The 20,880-nt window shown below is 41.2% G+C and overlaps 1 protein-coding gene across 3 annotated transcripts in view; it reads left to right on the top strand.

The window, feature by feature from the left end:
- The first annotated feature begins 1,101 nt into the window (after nucleotides 1-1,101).
- The window catches only part of LOC123504314, a 505,535-nt gene continuing 485,756 nt past the window's right edge, over nucleotides 1,102-20,880 (top strand). For 2 of the 3 annotated variants that reach the window (XM_045254738.1, XM_045254736.1), the window contains exon 1: nucleotides 1,102-1,246. The gene's annotated coding sequence lies outside the window, so the exon portion shown is untranslated. Of the gene's footprint in view, nucleotides 1,264-20,880 lie in introns of all 3 variants that reach the window. The other variant, XM_045254739.1, reaches the window with a different exon arrangement.

A 20,880-nucleotide genomic window follows, 5' to 3' on the forward strand; every position in this document is an offset into this window, starting at 1 on the left:
TATTTAAATATTCAAACTCGTGCGTCAGACAGCGTGGAGAATCTTGGAAAGTATGGAGGAATGAATAAGATTGCTGGTGATTCAATACACAGAAGAAAAATTAACGGTCGTAAAACATACTATTCAGTTTTCAATTGTCATTAGGAGAGAGAGAGAGAGAGAGAGAGAGTCAAGCTGGAATGAATTGTGCTTCATTGCTTCATTTGCACGATAAAGCTTGTTATTACTCTCCCTTTCACTCTTCATGAACATAGTTACTCAAGCAGCATATCTTCAACTGCACTGAAGCTCACTGGTTTGTAACCCAATGCCCAAAAGAATTATACTTAAAAATATTAAACCATGAGTTTTCCTTTCCTCACACATCATTTGCGGGGATAGGGATTGAAGTTGTCCAATTAAAAGAAATCGAACCTTTATCTCGCTCCATTACTTCGACTCAGGGCAGTGCTCTGAAACGCTTTTGGATTCTCATAATAGATATTCTCATGAGCCACAATAAAGGCAAGTTGAGTTCTTATGTATCATTATTAATCTAATTCTAAAATCATAAAGATTCCCTTTAAGACTCCCAATGAATTTCAAACAAAATCGAGACAAGGCTCCGAAACGTTTGTAAACATGATTCAGTGTCGCTACTTTTCGACACCTGTGAACAAGCATGCCTCCTCCAGTATTACAATTAGAGATGCTCCCGATATGGCTCACGTGACGGGAACGTATGCATTTGAGGCACACGATTCTAAGTTTGGATATGCGGAGGTGACAGAGAACCTGACTTTTCCTCCGTGACTGTCAGAGATAGAGAGAGAGAGAGAGAGAGAGAGAGGTCTAGCTCACACACAGGCTGGGGACGACCCTTTGCCTGGCCTGTGCCGCGCTGTCAAACGACCCCCATACGATCTTCCTATGACATAAATACTCCCATTAGACTCATCTGCTATCTAACTGACGTCTCACTCACACCTTGCTTAGAAAATCAGGCATAACTTTATTCACAAAGAAGCGCTAGAATGAGGAACAAGGGCGACTGTGCAGGAGACGAGCGGGAAAACGTATCTTACCACACACGTCCCTCCTTCAGGCCGGGCCAAGTGCTTCCATAGTTCCCCTTGCCTGAGGTGTGTGAGTCGTTCCTCCGGTGCTCAGTGCTCAGATTTTGTGGATATTGTGGATATTGACAGGTTCAATCAGTGTTTATCCCTCGGACTGGCTGTATGCTGAGCTGTTAGATCATCAGCGTAAGGTAAGCGAGCCGATAACGTGAGTATACGTCTGTTAAATGCCTATTGAATGAATTGGTCATTTAATTTGCCCACATTAGTGAACTTTAAAGTTGACCATTACTTTTATTAGTCTTACAAGGGGATTATGATGATTGGAAGGGGCTTAGATACGGTCATTCGTCACGTTTTGGAAGTTTTCCATAAATAAATAATGACTGAAACATTATTTCACTGTATTGCTCAACGTTTCCCACTCACGTTTGCAGGCATACACGTTCACTGCAACACAATACACACGTTTCAAACTAATGCTCCGGTATAGGAAGGGGAACGTGAAAGGGAATGATCTAAACCACTTGTGTGAGCGTTCGTATGGAACATCTACATGAGGAAAAGCGTGGAGAGCGTGCTGGTAACCAAGGCATTTGTGCGTAAGTGAGTAAGAGAGGGAGGGAGAGAGATGATGGGAGGAGGAGAGGAGTACTAAGGAGAAAGACAGTCAAGCTTCCTCGTGGTCGTAGAATAGGCGGGAAGGATGGAAAAGAGAGAAAAAAAAAGTCGATAAATCATGTAGCGAGGCACACCACAGCTGACCAAACCCCGCCCTCTCTCTCCTCTCGCCTCTCCTCTCACTCTCTCCGCCCTCCTCCTTCACCCGCCCTCCCCTCACCCCACCACTACCTCTCCTCCCACTGTCAACACACTCCTGTCAGACTCCTAAGTGTTCACGCCTGCCTCTCCATCACCTGATTTCGTAAGGTGAGGCAACTCTTCCCTAACTTTTTTTCTCTCTTGTACGTTAGTGGAGGTAAATGACGCTACGTTGCTTGAGACTTGCTAGTGTCCGCGTGCGTAATATGTACATTGAATCGTATGGTGATCTACGACTCTAAGATGTCTTTTGAGTTATTTAAGCATGCAGATCTAGTGTCTATTCTGAAACACTGCTCTCTCATCAAGATTTTTTTCTGAAGCTACATACATTACGATTAACCGAGTTTTCAAGAGTGTTTCTCCTGCTGGCAGTGGAAATTTTCGTCATTATTTTGGCCATATAAACCAAGGGAGCTTTTTAAAGGACACTCTTAGCATGACGCGCAGGGAACAAGAAGAAGAGAACAGGGAAACAACCTCTTTCTGGGCTCGCGTTTCGAAATACTTTGTTCTCTCGTGACTTTGTAAATATTAATGAGTCACTCGGGGATAGTTAGGATCTTGAGGCATCATATTTATGTAGGATGTTGAGTAAATGTTTCTTGTGATAGTCTTTCTCTTTCTCTCGCACGTGTCTCTCGAGTACGCAAGAGTTCTGAAATCATAATTGCCACTTTTCAGATAAAGCACTGGAGTGTCTAAGTGGAGGTTCTGTTTGTGACGAGCTGTGCGTTGCGGTACTTGTAAGTTTGGGTTCGGTGTATAGTGGAGTCGGTTGGTGTTTTGAGTTCAGGTGTGGTTGAATCCGCCGGCTTTTTTTCTAATTTTTAGGAAGAGAGCATAGATTCTTTTTGGTCATGATTTATATGAACGCCATTTGCTTATTGATTTTTAGTGAAAGCACTTTGTAATGTAATTCGAACTCGTTGATAGGAGTTGTGATGAGTTGTTGATACATCTGAAAACACATTTCGGGAATAACTAAACGAGAATGTGCTTTTATTTTTGCCACCAGCGAAAATAAATGATAAATGAATTACAGTGAGTGAAAGCCGAAGGATCGTAGTGGTTGATATTTATAGGTGAACTGCGCAAGCTAATGGATTACAAAACAGTATGGAAACACTTCACTACTATAGTCTGTCTGCTCTAAAGTGGCTCCTGGGTCTCGGTTTGAATGGTGCCCCAGGAAATGCGTGGTTGTCAGATCGTAAAGAAAATCCCTGAGGTATCTTTGTAGTAAATGCATTGACCAACAGAAAACAAGTATTATTCACATCAAATCAATTACGTTATCAATAAACCACAATGTATTCTAAATCTAGGAGACATTTTAGAGTACTTAGACTATAGAGGGCGACAAATAATGGTAGAAAACAGAATTACGAAAACGATTAAAAAATAAGAACCACCATTACAACAAATACTACCACCACTACCAACACCAACACCAACACCAGCACCAACACCGCCATCATCATTAATATTACAGTCGTTGCTACTACGTTAATTATATAACAACGACCACTACCCTCTCTACAATAACCCCTATTCCCACTGCTACAGCCCATGTACGGTATTCGAGATGGCAACCCGTTCATTATACACGAACATAGTAGCGTTGGTCAACAATAGCCTTGATTAATAATGATGGCTCCTGTACTTGAGAATACGTGACACATCCGCCAATCGCACTCACCTGTCTACTCTACTTACTGGGGCTACTAGACCTGTATCCGTGTTTGTTGCGGCGGAGGGCTGAGTATCGGTTATTCTGTCACAACAAGATCAGCTACAACTACTACTACTACTACTACTACTACTACTACTACTACTACTATTACTATTATACTACTACTACTACTACTACTACTACTACTACTACTACTACTACTACTACTACCACCACCACCACCACTACTACCACTACTACCACTACTACTACTACCACCACTACCACTACCACCACTACCACCACCACCACACCACCACCACCACCACCACCACTATTACCACTACCACCACTACTACCACCACCACTACCACTACACCACTACTACTACTACTACTACTACCACCACCACCACCACCACCACCACCACCACCACCACCACCACCACCACCACCACCACCACCACCACTACTACTACCACTACTACTACTACTACTACTACTACTACTACTACTACTACTACTACTACTACTACTACTACTACTACCACCACCACCACCACCACCACCACCACCACCACCACCACCACCACCACCACCACCACCACCACCACCACCACCACCACCACTACTACTACTACTACTACTACTACTACTACTACTACTACTACTACTACTACTACTACTACTACTACTACTACTACTACTATTTATTTTCCTTGCTTTAGGTTGATCTTACTAAAAACATTTGTCCCTACCCTTAGCTAATTCTATCGGCTCTATAAGGAGACTGACAACTGAGTGGGCCTTTTTTTTTCTTTATATTTTTGTTGTCCTTGGCCAGTCCTCTCTTACATAGAAAAATATACAGTAACAAAATATATGTAAAGATCTTTCGGGACACAAGTCTAATATGGCTGTAATAGCTTCGAGAATGTGCTACGTCTTGGATTTTTGTTCTCGGTCCAGTAAACTCTGCACCATTCCATCAGCTGAGCCTAAACTGACGTAGTGTGGCAAGAAATATAGTGGAATTGAAGGAGGAACTGGATAAAAATACATGCATACGCTGACCCAGGCAAGGAGTGTGCAGTAATTTACGATGAAAAAAAAAAGTAAGATGGTAATAGGAATTGAAGAAAAAACTGGATAAAAATACGTACAAACGCTGACCCAGGCAAGGAGTTTTGAGTAGTTTAAGATGAAAAACAAGAAAAATAGTAGATGGTAATACAGAAATGGAGTCAGGAATGTAGTATGAAGCTCAGATCCAATGTTCTCCAACTAGTTAAACGCATCCATTCATTCATACACACACACACACACACACACACACACACACACACACACACACACACACACACACGATCAAAGGAGCTTCTCTACACCACCAGACATCACCATTAATAACACCACCGCCCCTGAGAGGACAAGAGCAATTACTAAGGTATGACTGTCGGCCCACACGCGGCTTCCAGGAGTCATCCCCAGTGCGTTCCTTCCCATCCATTACAGACTAACGAGATAGGTACTGGTGCACTCACGCCTACGCTGCCATTAATCATTCAGCCACGCTACTGCTGCCCAGACACCAATGCTGACTGACGCGGGTAACTTTGTCCGAATTAACCTCTTCAGTACCATGACACATTTCCATACTTATTCTGCGTACTATTTGGCGATTTTATACAGCTTCAGAAAATCATGTGGGGATTAAAACAGTGAAGACTGGAATATTAATCATCTGACCTCCTTAAACCTTTCCTAATGTAAATGAAACTGTTTAATCACACCAAAAACTCAAGATAGAAATACGTCCCAATACTGAAGAGGTTAAAAGCTAGTTGTACTGTGACACGTTTTTACCTTTGAAATTAGTGTACGATTAGACCATTTTATTGACATTGGGAAGAGTCTATGGAAGTCAGAAGATTAATGGCCACAGTCGTCACTATTTTTATCTCCACATAGTTTCTGAATCTGTATAAAATCACCTAAAAGTAGCTAACCAGAATGAATGTGGAAATGCGTCACGGTACTGATGGGGTTAATTGGTTTCATTCATAAGTCACAGTATCTTGAGAACCTGATGTATTTTTCTCTTCACTTGTTGATTTTCTTCTCTTTTATTTTGCTTTCTTTCTTTCCTTCATATTTCTCGTTGCTCGAATTGAAGACTTCCGTATTTCCTTGTATTTATAGGAATGAATTTGTTAAGTCCTCCGATTTTAAGTCCTTCAGTTCCTCTTCATGATAGGCACTGAAAAGAAGCAGCAATTAACAAGCTTTGCTCTTATTATTTAGTCTTTCAAGCCGCTTTCAAACCCGCACTTGTTTCCGTCTTTCCAATTAGGAATAACTTTTATTTTGGAAAATGTATATACTACGTGGTTTTGGGAGTTAACATTATCTCTCTCTCTCTCTCTCTGTTCCGACAAGTCTTTAAGTGTTTATACAGTAATAAAAACATATGAACAAGATATTTACATTAGTGTTAATCTGTTACTATGCTATTAGCAAACGAAACACATTTGAGAACCCTTCTTTTCACCTCTGTGGCCTTTGAAAACAGCCGTGGTGAGAGTGCAAGGTGTTTCAGAATACTGGCCTTTGTTCTCCCATAACAACTTTCGATGACTACAGAGATGAACAATCCGGATGTTTCTCCTTCTCAGAGTACACTAGAATACACAGAAACTTCTTAGAACCTCAATATTATCCACTACAAGATGTTTTGAGGGGTTGATTTGAGGTAGAGAGAGAGAGAGAGAGAGAGAGAGAGAGAGAGAGAGAGAGAGAGAGAGAGAGAGAGAGTGTCGTCTGAGGTATTGAAGCATAACTCTCAAAGATGATATTCACGAGGGGAACGAATTTGAGAGATTAAAGAAGTTCCTAAGATTAATGAGGGTTAAAACTCCTGATGGTGCCTTTGCCTTGACTAGAGAGAGAGAGAGAGAGAGAGAGAGAGAGAGAGAGAGAGAGAGAGAGAGAGAGAGAGAGAGAATCATGAGGAGAGGAAGGGACGAGAATGGGGTGGAATTAATGCTGGTATAGGGAGGGAAATGATGTGGAAGAGAGTGGTGGATGGGGAGAGGAGTGCAGGAGGAGGAGGGAGAGGAGGAGGAGGAGGAGGAGGAGGAGGAGGAGGAGCGGACTGTGTGGGTGGCCGTTGGGGAAGATAAGGGATGTAGATGGTGGGAGTGAGATGCATGGTGGTGGTGGTGGCAGTAGTAGTAGTAGTGGTAGTAGTAGTAGTAGTAGTAGTAGTAGTAGTAGTAGTAGTAGTAGTAGTAGGAGAGGTGGTGGAGGTGGCAGTGGCAGCAGTGGTAGCAGCAGTAGCAGCAGTAGTAGTAGCAGTAGTAGTAGTAGCAGCAGCAGTAGTAGTAGCAGCAGCAGCAGCAGCAGTAGCAGTAGCAGCAGCAGCAGCAGTAGTAGTAGCAGCAGCAGCAGCAGCAGTAGTAGCAGCAGCAGCAAGTAGCAGCAGCAGCAGCAGTGGTGTGTTGGCAGCAGCAGTAGCAGTAGTAGTAGTAGTAGTAGTAGTAGTAGTAGTAGTAGTTGTAGCAGCAGCAGTAGTAGCAGACAGCAGCAGTAGTAGTAGTAGTAGCAGTAGCAGTAGTAGTAGTAGTAGCAGTAGTAGTAGTAGTAGTAGTAGTAGTAGTAGTAGTAGTAGTAGTAGTAGTAGTAGTAGTAGTAGTAGTTGTGGTGGTGATTCTACAGTCATGTAAACGGAGTAGAAATAAGAAAAATCTATCTTTTTCTTCCAATATTCCAAGTACAGATAGTTAAAATAATTGCCTTCCTTCTAGAGATAATATAAACTACATATAGGAAAACGGTAATAAGTAGAACAAACTTTATTTTTCATCTACGATTCAAAAAGTAGAGTTGAATTAATTGTCTGTTTTAGTTATTTTTTTCTCAGTTACTTTACGTGTTCTTAATGGATGATTAATTTTCTCATTTTTCTCTCTTACAGGTATGTGTGGCTGGTGTACGGTGGATGGACTGCCTCTCCTTCCTTAGCGGGGGTGTGTAAGATGAATAGAACCATAGAGGAGGTTAACAGTCACTGGGTACTGGGGTGAATGATACTCAGGTTATATTAAGTCAAATGGTCCTCAAAGTTTAGGTTCTCGAATTTTTAGGCTTTTAATTTTACGTTACCTTTTATAGTTTTTACGATATCTTTCTAGTTTAGAGTGAATATCGTTCCTTAGCGTTGCCATATGACCTTGGCTTTTGCGGCGCTTTACTTTAATCATTTACTCACTCACTCATGGTCTTTTGTGTTTTCCTCTCTTTTCTCACCTCCCCGCCTTTCACGTCTCATTTCTAACCTTTTTTCTTCCTTTTCTCTTTTCTTTTTCGTTCACTCGTCTTTCTATTGTTTCCTAATTTTTCTTCACTGCATTCTTTCTTACCTTATGTTTCTTTATCTATTAATTCCTTCTTTCATTCCCATTCCTTCTTCTTCCTTGTCTTTGTTCAGTCGTCCTGTCTATATTGCTCTCTCATTCTCTTCTCTCAGTATTCCTCTCGTGTCCCTGGATGGTGGAAGGTAGAACGGTAAGGGTTTTGGTGGCGGTGGTGGTAGTGGTAGAAGAGGACCCCTGTTATACCTAATACTGGCCAGCTGACCGCACTAAACTGTATACCCTTATCCCTACGCGTCCTCGTAAAAGAAATTGACGTCTCTTGATGGCTTCCCTCGTTAAATGGTTCCTGTCCTTCCCCCTACTGGACTTTCAGATTTCTACGTTTTCTTCATATGGATTTAAAAGAAGTTACAAAAAGCCAATAGGTCTTCAAGTGGTAGTTCCTATCTTCAACTTTCTTATCTGTATCCAACTGTCATCCCTATCTGTAAATATGTCTAATGTTCTTTCAAATCTCTTATTGACTCTGCACGAATAGTATGGTTACATAATATTTTAGTATATCACTATTTGAGAACCAATTTTCTTGTCTCTTTAAATGTAACTCTATCAAACTTAAATTCGTTACTTAATGACCAAACCTGATTTCTAGCTAGAATTAACTTATTTACATTCTTGGTATAGCCATAAGGACCTTGTACACACTCTTCTTATAACTAGAAGGATCTCGTTTCCATCTATTTCATAATCATATTAATTTTGTTTGTCCGTCATTGTTATCATCCTAAGTCACAATTTAAGGATTTTATGTACACCGTAAGGATTTTGCCAATACCTTTATTTTAAACACCAGTGACCTTATTTACACTGTCTAAATCTAAGAATCTACAGCAGTGATTCCCAACTGGTGTGCCGCGGCACCAAGGGGTGCCGTGAGATCTTTTGAGGGTGCCGCCAAAATTCAGGGGAAAAAATTGCATTAACTTCACTCTCTCTGCTTCTGCTGCTGCTGCACAATTTAGCGATCGAATTTTCAACTTAGCTACTTTTCATTGAATTTGTATAATAATTTGTACTTATGGAAAATTACAATCCAGGAGAACAATACTAATTATATGATTTTGCTGTGTAATAATTGTACGGACACTGGAGAGAACAGCTTGGCGGGAGAGTGGGAGGGAGGGAGGGGAGTGAGGGTTGTAGACTGACGCGTATGACACACGTACAGGGCAGGGCGCACAGCGAGTCGCCACTGGCCAGAGCCCAGAATGTCTCAGTACTGATTGGTGACGCAAAGGAAGCAGAAGGTATGACATATCCTCCTCCCTCAGCTCGTTAGCAATACATACCTGGTATGTATTGCTAACTAGCTGAGTTCGTGAGTCGTTTGTTCATCTTTTTCTTTTTTTTAGTAATTAATTACGAAGTATTAGTAATGAATTTCTCTATGCTTTATAACACCAAAAGCAAAATTTAATAATTTTCTCCTGTAATACCAAATGTAAACACGTAAATTTGTAAAAAAACAACGGAGATTTTAAATATGTATTTCCTTATAAGGGTGCCGGGAAGTTTTGAAAGGCTTGCCAAGGGTGCCGCAAACTAGAAAAGGTTGGGAACCACTGATCTACAGCCTTGTTATGACTAAGTATATTGCTCATTCGCACTTGTTTCAGTAATACAATTAATTAGACTATAGATAATGTCACACTAAAACGGTATCCTTTTTTTCAGTCTACCCTCAACCAGCATCACATGACCCCTCGCCCTTTACCCTCCACTGTGGATATTGAATAACTGAGATTTATTAGATTTGCCTTCCCCTGCGTGAATGATATTTATTGGGACATGACTGCAGCGCGCGCCCCCGTCCGTCAGTCAGGCCTCTCGCTAAATCGGCGTGCTGTACTGCGCCAGATTACTCCTCGTTAACCCGGATATCAATGTATGGAATGAGAGAGAGAGAGAGAGAGAGAGAGAGAGAGAGAGAGAGAGAGAGAGAGAGAGAGATGAGGGTGTTTACCGTCAGGAAACTTTTAAAAGGTATTTGGAAAAGTTGCAGTACCTACGTTGATAGTTGTCTTAATTTTCTTAGTCTCTCTCTCTCTCTCTCTCTCTCTCTCTCTCTCTCTCTCTCTCTCTCTCTCTCTCTCTCTCTCTCTCTCTCTCGGCGGCGAAACAAAGAAAGAAATAGTGAACCAGGTTAGCCCCGCCTCACGAAACAGAACACTATCGTTACATTATCATAACACTATCGTAAATATGGCTTTGGGTGCCTCTTATTACTCTCCCAGCTCTCCCTCCCTCCCTCTCTTCCCCCTCCCCCCTTTCACTCACTCACTTCCCCTTTCGTTTTCCAGTATTTCGGTTTCTCTTCCTCTCTCTTCTCCAATCCCTTTACTCTTGTCTTTTTCTCTTTCTCTCCGTTTGAAGGACTGAACGTAAAGTGATAGAAAAACAAGGGAAATATTGCAGGAGATAGAAGAAAATTTGATAAATCGATACAAAATATAGTTGTATAAAAAGGAGTGTTAGGAAAAATAGAAAATATGTTAGAAAAGAATGCAAAAGGGATAGAATATGGAAGGATAGAGAAAGACGGCTATGAAAGGCTGGAAAAGGACCAAGAAATGATAAGGAAGGTTAGATAAAGGATATTTACGTGATTTTTTGGAGAAGTAGAAAGATGACTAACAGAAAAGCAAGGAAGAAAATCATTGTGTATGTTCTGTTTAACTGATATGTAAAAGTAACGATTAATTTACTTTCAAAATACTCTACCTTCATTTGCATTGATTATGTGTATTTTCATGCCTTTTTTTTTGTTATAGAATGCCCAAGAATTGTTCTATATCCTTGTTATTAATATTTCTTTTCCCTTTTTTCTCCGTGTTTCTCTCCGACCAAGAGGGGAGTTGGATGGTGGTAGCCAACGTGTGCTTGAGTCTGTTAGGAGGATGGAGAGTGGAACGAAGGGTAGGATGGTTTGGAGTGGAGGGTAAGACGAGCCGACATCATAAACTATGAGTGTCTAGGTGTAGGTCGCCCCAGCAGCATCCCACACTTGACCCTTTGTCGTCTCTTGTCCAGTCCAGCTTCCACCTGCTACATCCTGTGCGCTGCCGTCACCAGTAAATAGAAGAGGAGAGAAAAGGACTTACGATTTCTGTGCCATTAGGTAATCAACTTTATCGCAAGAAATGGTGGCAGCTGTGGGATCAGGTTTTTAGTGGTATAAGCTAGTCAGTGGTGTTATTTGGCTTCTTGTTTTGTAGTTTATTGGTGAAGTGGGAAATATCAATTGTTTTTCTGGCGGTGGTGAGATTCGTTTTCTTGCACTGTAGTTTTATTGGTGAACTGTGGAAATCATTAGTTCTTCCTCTGGCAGTGGCATTATTCTGTTTCTTATATTTTGTTTTGTTGGTGAAATGGAAAATCAATAACTGTTTCTATAGCATCAGTGGGATTAAGCTTCTTACGTCATGATTTTTCGAAGTGTGGAAAACCAACAGTTCTTTCTCTGGCAGTCTCATTCGGTTTCTTATATTCAATTTGTAGGTGAAGTGGGAAAAATCACTATCAGCCTTGTGTTTAGTGTAGTGAATTCATTAGTCCAGTACTTTTTTCTCTGGTACGTTGTGGTGAAGGCAGCTCTCAGAATAAAGCATGTAATAGCTGGAAAGGACAGAGACAGGTTGGTACTTAAGGGCAACTCTTGAAACTCTCTCTTGATCTTGGGGTTTAAGAATACGGGACTTAATAACCATGCTTTCTGTCGCTTTAGTAACTATCTCTCCTTGTTAAAGTTTTAAAAGGGCAAGTGTCTGTTTTTTCTGGTGTTATATGCGTTACCTTGACTCCATTAGGGTAGAAATATATAAAAAAGAGCAGTTATTATCACGATTACCACCACCACCACCACCACCACCACCACCACCACCACCACCACCACCACCACACCACCACCACCACCACCACCCGACCCATTTCTCCATCAGAATGCGCCAAGTTAGCACATTCTGGGGATAAACTCGAGAATTAAACTTACAAATCTTAATCCTCACACCGCCATCAGACACGAGACTACCACACCCTCCCACGCCCTTCATTTCTCTCTCTCTCTCTCTCTCTCTCTCTCTCTCTCTCTCTCTCTCTCTCTCTCTCTCTCTCTCTCTCTCATTACATTTCCACGCGTGTCTTTTTCTTATACAGCAGCGTTTTTTTGCATTTTCCTTGTTCTCCTCCTTCTCCTCCTCCTTTTCGTTTTCCTCGTCTTTTTCCTCATGTTTTCTTTCTCCTCGTCACATTTACTCATATTTGTTTTTATCTGTAGTTTTCGCCTCCAATTATTCCTTCTCATTCACATCCTCCTTGCCTTCATTTTCATTCTTTTCCTCGTCCTTCTTTCCTCACGGCCTTTTGCACTTTTTTTTCTCTCTGCAACCTTCATCTCCACTTCTCCGTTCACTCAAACACGGAAGCAAGGCACTGAAAGGTCATTGCAAGACGTAGTTTGTGTTCTGTTCGATTATTCACTATTTTCTGGCTTTCTTCCTCATCTAACATAGAGATGGAAATGTTAACAACGCGCAACAGAGATGAAGGAACAGAACAGTAATAGTAGTAGTTGTAGTAGTGATAGTTATGGTGATAGTTATTGTGGTTGTAGTAGTGGTAGTAGTAGTAGTAGTAGTAGTAATGATAGTAATGAGAATAATAATGTTGCTAGAATCGTGTCCCTTTCTAAAACATTGCCTAAATCCAATAGCGAGAAGATAATTCGTGAAAAATGGCTTGCAGTATAGACAAGCTCTCACTTTCATGAACAAGGACGATGTCGATAGTAATTGGGTTAATAATAATAATAATAATAATAATAATAATAATAATAATAATAATAATAATAATGATAATAATAATAGCAGCATATCGGTTCTTTTTTTCCCATTTTGGCTACTTGCTAACTACCCATCTCTCTCTCTCTCTCTCTCTCTCTCTCTCTCTCTCTCTCTCTCTCTCTCTCTCTCTCTCTCTCTCTCATTGTTTCATTTCCTTCTGTTCTGCTTCCTCCTCCTCCTCCTCCTCCTCCTCCTCCTCCTCCTCCTCCTCCTCCTCCTCCTCCTCCTCCTCCTCCTCCTCCTCCTCCTCCTCCTCCTCCTCCTCCTCCTCCTCCTCCTCCTCCTCTTTGTTACTTAACCATCTAATCATTCTCTCTCTCTCTCTCTCTCTCTCTCTCTCTCTCTCTCTCTCTCTCTCTCTCTCTCTCTCTCTCTCTCTCTCTCTCTCTCTCTCTCTCTCTCTCTCTCTCTCTCCTTCTCCTCCTCCTCCTCCTCCTCCTCCTCCTCCTCCTCCTCTTCCTCTTCCTCTTCCTCTTCCTCTTCCTCTTCCTCCTCCTCCTCCTCCTCCTCCTCCTCCTCCTCCTCGTCATGCCACCTCCACGCTTCTCTTTTAACGAGACGCCCATTTCATTACATTATTTCGAGCTAAACGTTCAGTGTTAATACATTTCCTTCCTCCTCCTACTCTTCTCTTCCTTCTCTTGCTCCTTTTCTTCCTTTTCCATCCCTTTATTCTTCATTTTCGTTTTGTCCTTCTCGGTTCTCCTTTCTTTCTTTCTTTCCTCCATAACTTGTCTCATTTGCCTCCTCCTTTCCTTTATTCTCTCTTTCCTCTCCTCTCCTTTTTCCTTTCTCATGTCTTCATTTTTTCTTATTTATTTCCTTCTCTTTGTCTCTTCTTTCTTCTCTCCTCCATTGTTTATCCCCCTTCGCGTCCTTTCCCATTCCTTCCTCGCTTCCATCCTTTCTGCTTCTATGTCACTGTCCTTCTCTTTCCTTCTTTTTTTATGTTCTCTTTCTCAATTCTCTTCCCTCTCTGTCTTTCTTTCCCATCCCCATTCACTTCCTCACTTCCATATTCTTCCCCATTACTTCTCTTCCCTTCTTCTCTTACTTCCATTCATCTCTCCTTCCTTCTCTTCTCCCGCCCCCTCTCTCTCTCTCTCTCTCTCTCTCTCTCTCTCTCTCTCTCTCTCTCTCTCTCTCTCTCTCTCTCTCTCTCTCACCCTCACACCTCCACACACCTATTTTCACCTTGATTACCTCGACCCTCTGAGCTTTAACATGAAAAAAAGTAAAGGAAAAAGATGAAAATAAAAATAGATACGCCAGAAATCTTTCGTGTCGAACTAATTATTTTTAAAGGCCGACAGTTAGGATACTTTTCTCCCCCTCTTAAAAATTTTTCCCCTATTTTTTCCACGTCGTGCTAAAAAAAAAAAAAAAATGTTCCTGGTGTTATTATTATTATTATTTTTTATACAGGTTATATATTACTTGATGATATTAGCGAAGCGACATCAGGTAATGGAGTGTAGAGAGAGAGAGAGAGAGAGAGAGAGAGAGAGAGAGAGAGAGAGAGAGAGAGAGAGAGAGAGAGAGAGAGAGAGAGACTGTACTGAAGACCATGTATATTCTGTATTATTTTTATGTACCTCGCGTTACTCTGTATTACACATGTGAGAAATTACAATTTTAAAACATTTCCTTAATTACTACGGTGAGAGAGAGAGAGAGAGAGAGAGAGAGAGAGAGAGAGAGAGAGAGAGAGAGGGTGCGAAGAAGGAAGGAACAGAGAAAGGGAAGAAATGAATAATTGAGTCAGGAGGGAGTTGAAGAGAGAGAGAGAGAGAGAGAGAGAGAGAGAGAGAGAGAGAGAGAGAGAGAGAGAGAGAGAGAGAGAGAGAGAGAGAGAGGGTTAAAGGTGGATAGGAAGGCAGACCAAGTTTTAGTTTCATTGGAGTACATCATTGTCATCATCTGCTGCTGTAGCGTCGATGTCATTAGCATTTTTACGAGGCTAATGCAAGGCTGAGCTAAATGGCCAGGGAGAGGGAGAGAGGGAGAGGGAGAGAGAGAGAGAAAAGAACACAAGCGATGAACAAGCAGCAGTGGATTTGTTGGACCTGATGAGGCTGTTCTTGTGTGTGTACTACTAATAAAGGCTACAATGATAATGCTAGATATAAAAAAAAAGGAATACGTCTTGTTTATTTTTCAGGATGGTGGTGCCGGGCTTCCATCCTCCACAACGCGCACACACACACACACACACACACACACACACACACACACACACACACACACACACACACACACACACACACACACACACACATTCATGCAGTAATAATAATGATAATATTTACAATGATAATACAATGCAATGTAATAACTTTGCATGTCCTCTAAGTTATTTTTATATCTGTGCAGTGCGGCATACAGCTCATGAACCAGAGAGAGAGAGAGAGAGAGAGAGAGAGAGAGAGAGAGAGAGAGAGAGAGAGAGAGAGAGAGAGATGAAGGCCGTAATTTTTGTCGAAAATATGAGTGAAACTTATATTTGCTTTTGGCTTCAATGTTTTGTTTGCTTTGTTTGATTCATCTGTTTGAACTTTTATCCAGTTTCGCCATGCATTTTCCCTCAGCTGTGTTTACCTTGCCATCTAATATACGCTTGTGTTCTTAAACGTTTTTCTCTCTTAACAGGTGTATTTTTAAACGGTACATAGATTAGTCAGGGTCGCATGAATGTCTCGTCACACACTTCATCTTGCCTCAGCCTTTTATACCCTACTGCTTCTGGTAATATGCTCCGTGGTACAGTGGAACCCTGCGTGCTTTGGGGTCGAAGGGGTCTCCAAGCGCACGGGTTGGAATCCTGTCCACGGTCTGAGTGTAGGTTGGGGTTCCTCACTCGAGGTAACGGTTTCCTTGCAGGTGGGCTTTCAGATAGGAGGTACCCTTAAAATACCCCTTTTAGCTCATAAATTGCCGTGTAAAACCCACATGGTATAAAGAGAAAGGACGATTTACTCTCTTAACAGGTGTATTTTAAATGGTACACAGATGATCAGTCAGGCTCTCATGGATGTCTCTTCACACACTTTTCTTGCCTCGTAACCTTTTATACCCTAATGCTTCTGCTTATATACGCTTGTGATCTTAAATGTTTTACTCTTCAAACAGGACTGTTATTGAACGGTACAAGGATGATTAGTCAGGCTCTTATGGGTGCCTCGTCACACACTACCTCTTGCCTCATAGCCATTTATACCGTACTGCTTCTGCTAATATACGCTTGTGATCTTAAACGTTTTGCTCTCTTAACATGTGTATTTTTAAATGGTACACAGATGATCAGTCAGGCACTCATGGATGTCTCGTCACACACTTCCTCTTGCCTTAACCTTTTATGCCCTAATGCTTCTGCTGATGTAGTTACTGTGCCTTTCAACACACACACAAAAAAACAACTACCTATATTCTGTCTCTCTAGTGTCTACCTTCTTTCATTCTCTTATATGGTTCTCATACTCCTTAATTAAGCTGTCACTAGTCCTGAAAACACACTTGGTATCCGGAACAGTCCTCACTGGAGCCTGTTCAAATTAGTCGAGGGAAATGATTTATGACGCTGAAGTGCCTAAGTACAGTACACAGTCCATAGCATGAGAGTAGCAGAGGGTACGCTAGGTGAGGGTTGAAGGCAAAATGCAAAGGTTAAAGGTCTTGTGTATTCGGTGAGAATGAGAACGTATTGTACCAAACGGTGAGGATTGTCACTGTAAATCACCATCACTGTACATTGCCTCTGTCACCATCACCTCGCCGCTCACCACCACTTTCACCATTTTGTAGGTAATTCGCCACTGCATGACCACTACTACTACTACTATTATCACCACACTATTATTACCGTCATCACCATTATCATCAAAGGCATAGTAACTCCTTATAATAATAAAGAAACTCACGGACAGACAAACAAACAAGGAAGCAAGAAATCACGTTAATTTATATTTTTCTTTTTTTATTCTCGGATAATTTGCAATGTCCTGGAAAACAGCAAGAGAGAAATCTGAGTATGAAACAATTACGATTCTTGGAAGTGACCGAGTAGATTTTACCTTTTTTTTGTTTTTTGTAAAGGGTGAAAGAAACATCGTTGCGCAAGGGAAACGATTCTCAGATTAAAAAATGAATAAATAAAACTAGTGGCGTCCATCTACTACTACTACTACTACTACTACTACTACTACTACTACTACTACTACTACTACTACTACTACTACTACTACTACTACTACGTTTTACTACCTCTGCTACTACTATGTACCACTACTATTACTACTATTATACTACTACTTCTACTACTACTACTACTACTACTACTACTACTACTACTACTACTACTACTACTACTACTACTACTACTATTACGAAAAAAATGTTGTTGTAATCAGACCCACCGTTGTTTAACCTCACTGATTGAAGGAGAGTTGTTAGGACTAAAGCTCTTTTCAATACTCTACTTTTCTTTCAGCATCACAAGAACTTTTATGAATAGATACTAAAATAAAAATCTTTTCCTAGTAGGCTCTCACGGATTTTTTCACCTCAAGTGGAAATACGTGGTTCGTGGAAACAGTAAGATATACCAAAGACTCACGACCGACCACTTGCCTGGGTCTCTACGTGTACTTCATTCACTTCTCATTGGTATCTAGTTCGTGGTCAGGATGGGACTGAGACTCTTCTTCCTAAACGCAGTGGTCTCTCATTGCGACTTACTTTTGTGTTCTTATTGAAAAGACGAAGCTTATGATGACAAAAGAGAAGGATGAGGAGTCTGAGAAGGAGGAATATACAAAGACATTTACAGAGGATGACCAAACAGCGATCTATCTTGAAGTCATCACTGGGCTGTTTGGGTAACTACTCTACACTAACTACTACTAGTGGTGCAGTGGAACCATGCATGCTTTGGGGTCCGAGGGGTCTCCAAGCGCACGGGTTCGAGTGTAGGTTGGGCTTCCTCACTCGGGGCAACGGCTTCCTAGCGGTTGGGCTTTGAGATAGGAGGTACCCCAAAAAGTATCCCCTTTAGCCCATAAATTCCCGTGAAAAGTCCACATGGTATAAATAAATAAAAACAAAACAAAACAGAAATGACATGATAGAAAAGAGGAAGAGGAGAAGCAGGAGGAGGAAAAATTTCTTAGGAGACAATATTATAAGAGAAAAGAGGACGAGAAAGACGAGCAGGAGGAGTAAGAGAAAATCATATAGAATATTATAATAGAAGACTTGTTGGCCATCTGAACCACGAACTGCTGCTGGTCAACGGATTTCAATGCTATTTTTAGGAGAGGTTCACTTCGGGTCAAAGAAATGATTAGATCGCGAGGCGGATCTGAATATGTATGTATTCTGATCCAGGATTTCCCTCTCAGGCTACTCCGATTTCCTTGCGAGTAATCTTTCTTATTTCTTATTGTGTGTGTGTGTGTGTGTGTGTGTGTGTGTGTGTGTGTGAGTGAATGAGTGAGTGAGCGACCGAGAGAGCACATTTTAGGAGTGTAATGTTCTTGCTGCTGCTACTACTACTACTACTACTACTACTACTACTACTACTACTACTACTACTACTACTACTACTACTACTACTTCTACTACCGCCACCACCACTACCATTCATAAATTGTAAAAATTCGTAAAATTCTAGAAAAAAAATATATTATGGAGGTACACACACTGATAAGAAAAAAAGAAAAAGAAAAAAGGCTAATATAGTGTTTCTCGACTACAGGTATTCAAGAGACTAGTGCAAAAATAGATCTAAACAGAGCGTAGGTAATGGAAGATGCACCGTGAAGTAGTCAAAGGGTTTAATAAGTGGACTAGCCTGTAAGGACACCGAGATCTAAAGTGTCCCATCTGTGTCTCATCTCGTGTTTCTTCTGAGTGACTTCGGTTTCGTTTGAGTGTCTAGCAATAGTTGGCATCGAGAGAGAGAGAGAGAGAGAGAGAGAGAGAGAGAGAGAGAGAGAGAGAGAGAGAGAGAGAGAGAGAGAGAGAGAGCCATCTGGTCCCTCTCGTGCTGTGCCAGAGTGGTGGTGGCGATGGCTGGTGTGGCTAACCTTTCCCCTGCTAATGAGAATATGACACTTGCGTATTTAAGCAATGCCAGGGTAGTATTTGACCTTGCATTTCTTCTGACTGTCATCTTAAAAGGGACTGGCACTTTGTGGTTTTGGTGATTCCGTTTAGAGACCATCTTACTCAAAAGGAGAGATGATTTTCAACCTCATGAAAGAGAGCAACATTACACTTCTTACTTTATTTAAATGAAGGACATTGGGTTAGGGAAAAAAAAAAGAAAAACGATAGAAAAGGCCAACTGAGGTGCGGGTTTAAAAAATATATATAAAAGACCATAACAAAAAATGGAGGATAAGTGTCTTGAAACCTTCCTCTTGATTTGTAGATGAAATTAAACTGATGCTAATAAAGATTTCGATCATCGTAACACTGAAGAGTTTAAAGACACACAGTAAAGAGGAGAATGTCGCCTTGAGTGTGTTTGCTGCACATGTCCCGCCAACCACGCTCATGGCAGGATGTAGCTAATGCAGAAATTGGCTGATATTTGCTTACGATCAATACGTGTTATGCCTGAAATGGTTAGTACGCGGCCATTTCCAGAGTATTATGATGGCATTAGCAGTAACAATGCCAGAAGGTTAATTACTATTACTGCTATTACTAATACTTTTGGTACGAATTATACACCTATTACTAATACTGCTGCTGTTTGTATTACCATGATTATGTATTCTTTTTCATCATTATTACTGCCACATTACCACCACCACCACTACTACTACTGCTACCACTACTACTACTACTACTACTACTACTACTACTACTACTACTACTACTACTACTACTACTACTACTACTACTACTACTACTACTACCACCACCACCAATACCACCACCACCAGTACTTCTAGCACGCCGTCCTTCGCCAGTCTTTCTGAGCTCAGGGTGTGGGCGGCGGACGCTTGAAGGCTGCCTGCAAGCATACAGTATTTATGGTCGCGGTGGTAGAGGCGATAAAGTGTTGAAATGCTGTCTAGGAATTTTGATGACAGTTCACGCGGAGAGGAATGAAATATATTGATAGGATTCCTTGTAAAAAGTAGGTGTCTCGTTTAGCAAGGTTTAGTAGAGAAGCCAGTGTAGTTTTGGCTTTAGATTAATATATTTACAGTACTTTATCTTATTGTCACGTTACATAAATGAATGGAAAACATAAGGGAAACTGTAATGAGTTATAAATCTATCTCCATAATGATAAAAACGCTATTAAAAACCAGTATACTTTCAAATAGATCCTTTCAAAAGTACGAGAAGCAAAGCTCAGAAACGTTACAGAAATATATCCTAAAACACTACTTTCTCTACCTACTACAATTCCTCCTCTCTCTCATCCTCCTACTATTAATCCTTGCCTTTCTATTTCCCTTTTCTCCTATCACTCCTTTACGTCTCTTTCCTGCGTTCCTTCTCTTGCTTCCCGCCAAGCGCCGCGCCGCACCTACCGTCGCCTCTTGCACTCAAGCCATTCACGTTAATGTTCGCCCCGCTCATGTTTCCGACTCGTGTATTAGATTTTCTTGTTAGTGGAGACAGTGGGAGGATTAATGTGTGAATGACGTGTGTAAGAAGGGTGGAGGGGAACGAGAAAGGAGAAGAAACTGCTGGAGAAGAAAGAAGGGAAAGAAATGTAAGCTAGGGTAAAGGTGAGGAAAGGAAGGAAGGAAAGAAAGCAAGTAATGATATCAGAAGGATGAAAAGGAGAGGAAGGAGTAGTAATAGTAGTAGGAGGAGGAAGGAAAGGAATGGAGGGAAGATAATGTAAGCAAGGAATGCAAGAAGGCAAATTGTAACCGTAGGAGGAGGAAATGAAAAGAGAGAATCAAGAACACAAGGATATGTAATTGTAAGAAAAGGAGAGAACGCGACGGAGAGAGGAAAAGACAAGGAGTGATTGTAGGAAGAAAGGAAGGAAAAGAAGAAGGCAAGTAGTAACAATAGGAAGGAGAA

Source organism: Portunus trituberculatus, chromosome 15 (genome assembly GCF_017591435.1).
Source record: "Portunus trituberculatus isolate SZX2019 chromosome 15, ASM1759143v1, whole genome shotgun sequence".
In the NCBI taxonomy this organism is placed as follows: Eukaryota; Metazoa; Arthropoda; class Malacostraca; order Decapoda; family Portunidae; genus Portunus; species Portunus trituberculatus.